This window comes from Pinus tabuliformis, chromosome 2_2 (assembly GCF_031772625.1).
Source record: "Pinus tabuliformis cultivar Carrire ecotype Pingquan chromosome 2_2, CPIR1, whole genome shotgun sequence".
Taxonomy (NCBI): Eukaryota; Viridiplantae; Streptophyta; class Pinopsida; order Pinales; family Pinaceae; genus Pinus; species Pinus tabuliformis.
The window spans coordinates 1,202,402,448-1,202,411,831 of NC_142300.1; the positions used below are offsets into that span (position 1 = coordinate 1,202,402,448).

A 9,384-nucleotide genomic window follows, 5' to 3' on the forward strand; every position below is an offset into this window, starting at 1 on the left:
AGGGCCTTGGCTTGATGAAGCATATGCGCTCATAGCCACCACCGAAGGAAAATTGGTTAGTTTGCAGGGAACACATCAGAGGGTACAAGCAGATGGCGAAGGGCCAGTGACGGAGTAGCAGGAGTGTAATGTCCATATGATGTTGGAAGGCTATTGGATCACCTCAAGATGTTCCTTCACCTACTCTATTGACATCATTTGATGGTCATTCTCATAGGTTGCATGGGATTATTCAAGCCTTTCACATATGTGTTGGGGGAAAGGTGGTAAATATTGAGTTATAAATAGTCGATGCGAACCTAGATTACAACCTCCTTTTAGGTAGGAATTGGATTTATGAGATGGATGCTATTATATCGTCGTTATTTTCGCATCCTTTGTTTTCCTCATGAAGGGAGAATTGTAAAGATTAATCAGATGGATTATTCTCCGGGTGACTCCCAAAATTATTCTCCGGTATTTATGGCCTCCATGATAGCTAGATCGAGTGCATTAATGATTGAATAATGGCAACACACCCTTCCTACCATCACCAAAGATATCATTCACTCATGAGATTTTTGGGTTGGATAAAAGTATATTGGCATTTAATGTTGAATCGAGATGTTAAATATTATCTCTATAAGTAGTTTCTTGTTCAATATTCCTTTAATATTGTTGAGAATGAAGAGGAGGATGTCAGTGTTGGAAGGGGAAACTCATGACAACACAAGCTAACAACCATGGTCCATGAGCATGATTGTCCTAGGAGAGGAGGGAGGGGCAGAGGTTGTAAACCTCCTCTTCCATGGCATACTCTAGGAGTAAAATGGTTTTATGAGGATCTTATGTAACACATTAGAAGATTGGAAGTGAAGGAGATAAGAAATACTAGGGGTTGTCAATGGGCATTGAGTAACCTGCTCGAATGACACATGCGAGACTAGGAAGAGACTATGTGTGTGTTGGAAGTCCAAATCATGGATCTAGACTTTCATCTCGTCTAGGCTAGAGCAATTTTGCGTGTTCTAGCTAATACTCTAGGAATTCAACTGCCTCCACCACCCCTGCCTCTAGCACCCTCTAACTCCTCAGATGGCTCAAACTCTTCTTCTTTAAGTTCTCAGACTTGATTTCTCAAGGTGCAAAACCACCCAATCCTGAGAAGTTACGTCTAGTTTTCGAGATGGAGAATACCTTTTCAAAAGAAGGGCCATTGAGAAACAATGTGAAGGAATAGGCCACTAGTGGTAGGAAAATACTGAAAGACAAGTAGACAAAAGAGAAACTGCAATAGGATGTAGACACCAACTTCGACATGATGCTTATCAAGTGGGAAATACCACCATGGTTGAAGGAAGGTCATGACGATCCCTTCAATTAACTCTTGGCATGGCTTTGACTACTACCATGAATCAAGAAAATCATTTTCAGTCTTTGTTACTCATTTGCATATTAGTTGTGTTTTCTACATTTAAAAACTAGCTTCATGACATTTATGAAAGTCATCTAGTTTCCCATCTATGGGAAGATGGTCACCCCCAAGGCATGCACAATGTTAGTCCTAGATCAAATATGCAATTTTTTTTTGTTTTCATATGCTCAATTTAGACATTGTCCACAGAAAAAATCGATATCAATATATTTGTACTCTATGTAAATTCTTAATAATCTAATGAAATTTTACTTACAAAAATAATATGTGTGTGTGAACTATGTATATATTATATAAAACAATTAAAAGACAAACATTCTCGTGGTTAAAAACATTTCAAATAGTTTCGTTATTCTATATTTTTTCACAATCTAAGTGCCCAAAGAGATTTTGAAGTAGTTGAATCCATTTATGCATTCAAAAATGCAATTTAAATAATGACAAGTTATAACACCCAGACGAGGATGATGTACCATAAGTGATCAACATAGAGTTGACATATGTGCCTTTTAAAAATAAAGGTAAATAAAAAACAATGTCAACTATAATTAAAAACAAAAATGAATATACATAATTGGTTAGTTTTAATGAAAATCATTATAAAACATCAATAATCCTAATTTCACTTAGCAAATGTGGTAAAAATATTTCACTCTCACTCTTAGCCATAAATAAAATATTTTGATGTTCATGTGAAGAAACATAGTTTTATATAAATTTTAAAAAGAAAAAAAGTAATTAAAAGTTAAAAATAAATTAATTAATTTATCTTATATTTTCCCTTTTAAATGTGAGGAATATGTATAATTCTTATACCTCTTACAAATATAAAACTTGAATAAACTATTTTAATATCAATTTTAGTATATGTATGTGATATTTCAATATAAAATTTGAATAAACTATTTGAATATTCAAATTAGTTAATTTATTTTAATATTAATTTTACATATATGTATATAACCATAACAAAATATTCCAATACCCAAAGAAATAAAGTAATTGAATTTGTTGAAATTAAAATAATTCAATAACTTTTATATGTATTTAAAAATATATTGATTAAAAAAAATATTTTAATGTAAATAATGTCATCTATTTTAAGTGGTTTCACTATTTTACATTTTGGCCTTTGATATTCTTTTAGTTGATTTTATTTAAAATCCTATCAAGAAATTTGATCCTCCGTGCTTACTACATCCATGGCTAATATATATATATATATATATATATATATATATATATAGGCTTTATTGTCGTCCATGGCTAACATACATACATACATACATATATATATATATATATATATATATATATATATATATATATATATATATATATATGCTTCATCGTGGATGTTGCATTTACAAACTTTATATATACTTTCATTTTATATTTTGGTTTTGAAAGACATTGCATGTATATTGATATATTGATAATAAGAAACATAAACCACTTGAAAAAACTTGATATTTCCTTATATTTTGATGTTAAATTTCAAATAAAATGGATTTAATATTGTTTGAATTATTATAAAATGTATATTTTATATTAATCTAAAATAATTTTTTAAGCAATTAAAAATAATATGATTTTAATTACACTATATTTATATTTTTAATTAAAATATTCAAATAAGTTTTTTGTAAATTAGTTTAACATCTTTCCATCTACTTAAAAAATATGTTAAGATGTTAGATCATCTTCATAATAGCGGTAGCTATAAAAAGCTTCCCAAAAACCCTTTAAAAAAGGTTTCTAGGAATGTGGCTCTTGCCATCAAGTCCATTAGCTCAGTGAGTTCCCTGCACCATAAACTCATTGAGAGCAACCCTATCACTCCCAGGATCTATGGTCTCCCCAAAATTCACAAGGAAGGAGCTCCATTAAGGCCCATTGTCAACACCATTGGAGGTCCTACCTACCTTCTTGCTAAGTTCTTTGCGTTAAGGCTTAAGCCCTTAATTGGTCGTACGAAGTCCTTCGTAAAAGACTCTGCTTCCTTTATTAATGAACTCAAGGACATTAAGCTTGACCCTGGGGACATTCTTGTTAGTTTCGATGTTGTTTCCCTGTACACTTGCATCCCTATTAGTGAGGCCTTGGAGGTTATCAACCGCCTTACAGATCCTGACACGGCTCGCTTAGTTGAGATCTGCCTCACTTCCACATTTTTCTGTTTTGAGGGCGAGTTCTTTGAGCAAACCTGTGGGGTTGCAATGGGCTCACCCCTATCCCCAGTCGTTGCTAATCTGTTTATCAAAGATTTTGAGTCCAAGGCTCTTAACTCATCCCGTCTTCTGCCCAAGCTTTGGAAAAGGTATGTGGATGACACCAATGTTATCTAGTCTCATGGCCAAGAGGAATTAGATCTCTTCTTCGATCATCTCAACAGTCAATCCTCAGCCATTAAGTTCACTAAAGAGCAGGAAGTTGATGGATGCCTCCCTTTCCTTGATATTCTCATTTCTAAGAATAGCGATGGCTCCCTCTCCCACCAAGTTTTTCGAAAGAAAACGCATACGGAGCAGTATCTTCATGCCAGTTCCCACCATTTCCCAGCTCAGAAGATGGGGGTTCTCAACACCCTTGCTACCAGAGCCCTAAGGATCTCAGATAAAAAGAGCTTTGAGAAAGAAAAATCCCATCTCCTTGACGTCTTTGTTGAGAATGGATATAGTAGATACATGGGACAGAAGGCTTTCATAAAAGCCGCCATGAATTCTCTTACTAAAAGGGAACCGAAGGAACGTATTCCCGGTGTCCATCTTCCGTTTGTTCAGGGGACCACTGATAAGATTGCAAGGATTCTCAAGATGCATAGCATCCCTGTAACCTTTAGGCCCCTTAACACCATTCATATGTCCCTCAGATCAGCAAAGGATCCTATCGACCCTAAAGATATGAAAGGGGTATATATTATCCCTTGTTCCTGTGGGACCCCCTATATTGGTGAGACGGGCCGCTCCATCAATCAAAGGATTAGTGAACACGCAGCTGACCTTAAGCATAGGAGATCAAAGTCTTCGGCTTTAGCTGAGCATGCGGAAAAAACGAATCATCATGTTTGTATTGAAGATGCTAGTGTCATTGCTAGGGTTTCTCAATTCCATCATCGGAAATTTAGGGGAGCTCTGGAAATTGAAAAGAAGCCGAGCAATCTCAATAAAGAGGATGGTTGGAAAATCAATGGATGTTGGGTCCCTGCTCTCTCTTCCTAGTCGCTTCCTTCTTTTCCACCCCTCCTCCTCCCCTCCCCTTGTTTCTGGTCTCTTTTTTTTTAATTAATTATTAATTATTAGTATTATTTTTTAACCTAATATTTAGTTATTTAATATTATTAATAATAATTCATTTAAATTATTATTATTTATTATTTTATTTTATTTTTATTTATTTATTTATTATCTTAATCTTATTATTATTATTTTATTTTATTTGTTTTTCTACATATTTATTTTGTTTCTAGGATTTTATTGTATTTATTTGTTTATTTTTATTTTATTTATTTATTATTTATTTATTATTATTATTATTATTATTTAATTTATTTATTTATTTGATCCCATATTTCAACTAACTTCATATTAGATTATTTTATTTATTCATCCTTTTTCGAGGTTAGAACCCTATTCCTTTCTAGCCGTTGGCCTAGCTAGCGGTTGGAGACTTTGCTCATGCTATTTAACATGCAAAGTTGGATCTGGTTCTTCAACTTGTCCTGACGATGAACCACATTGGCTGGTTCAAAACACGTCGACAAATGATAGATAGATCTACGCGTCGACAAATGATAGATCTTGTGATTTATGCCGAAAAATCTCTCATAAACCAATATGGATCACAGAAGCCTCAATTCAACAATATTAATATGTAATTATATTTTTCTTTAGATAATTGAAATTTTGACTTTTTAATATAACACATAGAAAAATAATAATTTATTTTTTTTATAAATAGCTAATAATTTTTTTTTATTATAAATAGCTAATAAATCATAAATACAGATTTTGATATTATATTAAGCTACATTAAATTTATAATTTTAATTATTATAAATTTCTTTTACCTTTAAAAATAACTGACAGAAAACATTATATATGTAAAAATAATTAGTCTAAATATTATATTGGAAAAAAATTCAAACTAATAAAAGCAATATATAGAATATAAAAAATATAATATAATATAAACTAAAATTATAATATAATTAAAAATATATACTAATACTACAGTGACCTCGCACTTCCAAGGAGAGGCACTTTCACTTTATCTTTAAGGCTAGAAATATATATTAAAAAATAAATAAAACGTTAGAAATGCATTTTCATGTAGCCTGGTATGAATTAAGAGTGTTAATTACTGTGTAAGTGGTCAACAAGTTGATTTACGCTCTTAGGCCATGACGAGATAGGCCTTAATTTTACTTAATTTGTTCCTCGGTGTTTCTCCGCATTTCTGGAACAATGCATCCATTATTTCTCTGAAATGGTGTTTAAGTAGACTCTCTGTCGCTACTCTCAATTGACTTGCATAACGTTTCCCTTAGGCTTCCCTTTTAAAAGCTGATCTTCTCATAGCATCCATCACCTGTCTTCACTTTTAAAAGCTGATCTTCTCATAGCATCCATCACCTGTCTTCACGGACGTGAAGACAGTCGTTAGATTGAATAATTTCAGTGTGTTTACAGTTAAGCAAATTTGGGGTTATTTTGGTTGGGCTGAAAATAACAAATTTTTTAATGGCCATATGTATGGGGCTGTATAAGTCTACCATTGCAGTTATTTAACTATGAGTATATAGCTTATGTGCATTTATATCTATGAACAAATTAATTATCTGTTATTAACCCTTAATTATCTAACAAAACTTACATGCCCTGAACCAATGAAAATCAGTGCACAAGATAGAATAAAAAATATACAATTGAAACATTCAATTTATTTCAATTTACAAAGGCAAATTCTCCAACATCTTTGAGTGGATTCTCATGAAAATCAGTGCACAAGATAGAATAAAAAATATACAATTGAAACATTCAATTTATTTCAATTTACAAAGGCAAATTCTCCAACAGCTTTGAGTGGATTCTCAATTTACACAGTGCAGTTTTGATCTATAACACTTGATTTATCGGACATTCAATTTAGAAGACAAATTTCTCCAAACTGCTTTGAGTGGATAACACTTGATTTATCGGACATTCAATTTAGAAGACAAATTTCTCCAAACTGCTTTGAGTGGATTCTCATTTATACAACACTTTTCCATTAGTTTACATTTTGATAGTCCCCTGAATTTAATACTATTGTTGCTAAATCTGGATTCTATCATCATAACTGAATAATTCGATACCGAATTCTTTTTGGAAATCTAATTTGATGCTACCATAAAATAAATAAACAAATAAGGAGTCAACACATTTTACAGTGGATTCCAAAACCGGTTACTCATGGTTCTGCGAAGCACGCCTTCGGTTTCAGGATCGAAGGCATCCTTTGGAAAAATCTCACCATCATCTTTTTCTGCAGAATTCATGTAAAGCAAATTGGGTATAATATTAATGATCTTTTCCTGCATTTTCCTAATTTTCTCCTCAGAATAACTGCTCAATACGTCCTCGATTTTGAAGGTGTTTCTGGAATTCACCAATCTCTTCTCTGCAATAATAACAGAGTAGGTTTCTGGGTCTGAAGGAAGATGCCATGTGTATTTCTCATACACAGAATCCCTTATGAGAAATACGGGTATACACCCAGCTATCAACCCATGAAAATTTGATCGCCAGGTCAGGGTATTCCTGGGTGGTTGCAGGCAGAAATTGGCCTTCAGCAATTCCTGCATCAGGGCCTCCGGCCTGTGACTGCACTGCATCTTAGTGCAATTCACCATCAGCCATTCGAAGAATCCATGCATTGCTCAATAACGGCACGCCGGATTGCCAGACCCCGGCGCGCGGAACCCACGAACGCAAATGAGAAATCCCGCCTCGCAGATGCCAGAGTCTCCGTCCATTCCTTCAATTCCTGCTGCGAATTCGGATGAAAAGAAGTCAAATACGGAATGGCCTGCTCTTTGTCGATCCAGGTTTGGCTCTCCCAACAACGTCGTGACATTGCCCATGGCCGAGAGCTCCAAGAGACTCGTTCCCCATTTAACTCCGCTCGCCATGGTAGGCTGCTCAGGTCCCAAGCGGTTCGCCCGGTCGCTATAAAATGATCCATTCCACCCCTTTTGCTCCAGCTCCAGCTTCCATTATTCTCCAGCCAAGAAATCAGCTCTGCCCCATGACCCGAGGCCCGGTCCCGTTCGTTCCCGTAAAGATAACGCAGGGCATCCAGGCCGATGTAATAGGGTATATAAAAGGCATCTGAGACAAGGCACTGGTATTTTTTCGCGGTTAAATTCAAATTTGAATTCGAATTCAAATAGACTAGTGATATAAATAACATTAATATCGTCAGGTTGGTAAATGTGCTCATCAATACACCAGAGGGAGGCCAAAGTGGCTGCGGGCAGGGTCGCCGTCGAGGGGCAGGAGCACGACAGCCAGAGAGGGATGGATGCGCCGGATGGATGCCATGATGCATGGTCGAGGATGAAAGGTCGCCATGACGTCAACCACGCCGTCTGCCGCTGTCAGATGGGGTACCTCCATAGCATTAACTTTGCTATGGAGGTGGAAATAGGAAATGCCGCTTGGGGTAGCTCAATTGGAAGTGGACATGGAAATGAAGTCTCACCTAACCAGAAGTCTTGGGTTTAGTATTGTGCTATCCCCCGATTTGGGTGAGAAGTTAGACATGATGAAGATGTAGTCCTACCAAACTTACAAAAAAAGGGACATGATGAAGATGTAGTCAAGATTTGGACACGATGAAGATGTAGTCCTACGAAACTTACAAAAAAAAGGGACATGATGAAGATGTAATTCTACCAAATGTACAAAATAAAAAGGGGACATGATGAAGATGTAGTCCTACCAAAGTTACAAAAAAAAGGGACATGATGAAGATGTAGTCCTACCAAACTTACAAAAAAAAGGGACATGATGAAGCTGTAGTCCTACCAAAGTTACAAAAAAAAAAGGACATGATGAAGATGTAGTTCTACCGAACTTACAAAAAAAAAGAGACACTATGAAGATGTAGTCCTACCAAAGTTACTAAAAAAAAAGCTGTACTGCAAAGTGACATTGATAAATAAACTATTTGATTCATAAGATTGATGATAATAACCTATTTGTATTGATTTACGTTCTTTTCAGTAACTTTAGATTAACTTAGGCACATGACAATGTTTAGATTACATCATTCATAGTGCTTTGATAAGATTATTTTATTTTATTGTTCCTTTCTCACATGGTTCTCTATTTTAGACATTTACTGAGTTTTGTATTTATTCTTTCATTTTACCTTAGTTGAAAATTGTATATTTTGGGTTTTCTTAGAGAATGCTTTTTAAAAGGTTTGTTTGGTCCAATTTTCATTTTCCCTCTTTCTCTATTATTGTGCTCATGTCATGCAACATGAGATAAGAGAGGACATTTCCTTAGAATACCTTCACCCACAGCCCTAGTTTGTCCCCAAATCCATTTAAGTGACCTCTTGGCTCTTTGTCAAGGGTCTTCTCTCATTCTCTCTTACATGTCATTGCTAAGATGGATTTCTATCTGATTATGACCTAGCTCTTTTCCTCCCATTGTGCACACACTTACAATATTAAGATCTATTGTCACCTCAACCTTCTAGCTACATAGAATGATACATATTAATTTAAGAATGAAAATGAAAGAATACATTATATTATACAAAGGATATACTATATAATGTAAACTGAATTCTATTAATAAATCGTTAGTGAAAAACATTATCATACACATAGCAATACACAATGGATAGAATGTGGTAGATTCTCTTTAAGAGTTATGACTTTTGAACTCCAATGCAAAAATCACATAACAAAAGTT

General features: G+C 34.5%; 1 pseudogene; it reads right to left on the reverse strand.

Annotated features, from left to right (window-relative positions):
- Positions 1-6,754: 6,754 nt before the first annotated feature.
- LOC149197805 (xyloglucan galactosyltransferase XLT2 pseudogene) lies at positions 6,755-7,838 on the reverse strand (annotated as a pseudogene).
- Between the last annotated feature and the right edge of the window lie 1,546 nt (positions 7,839-9,384).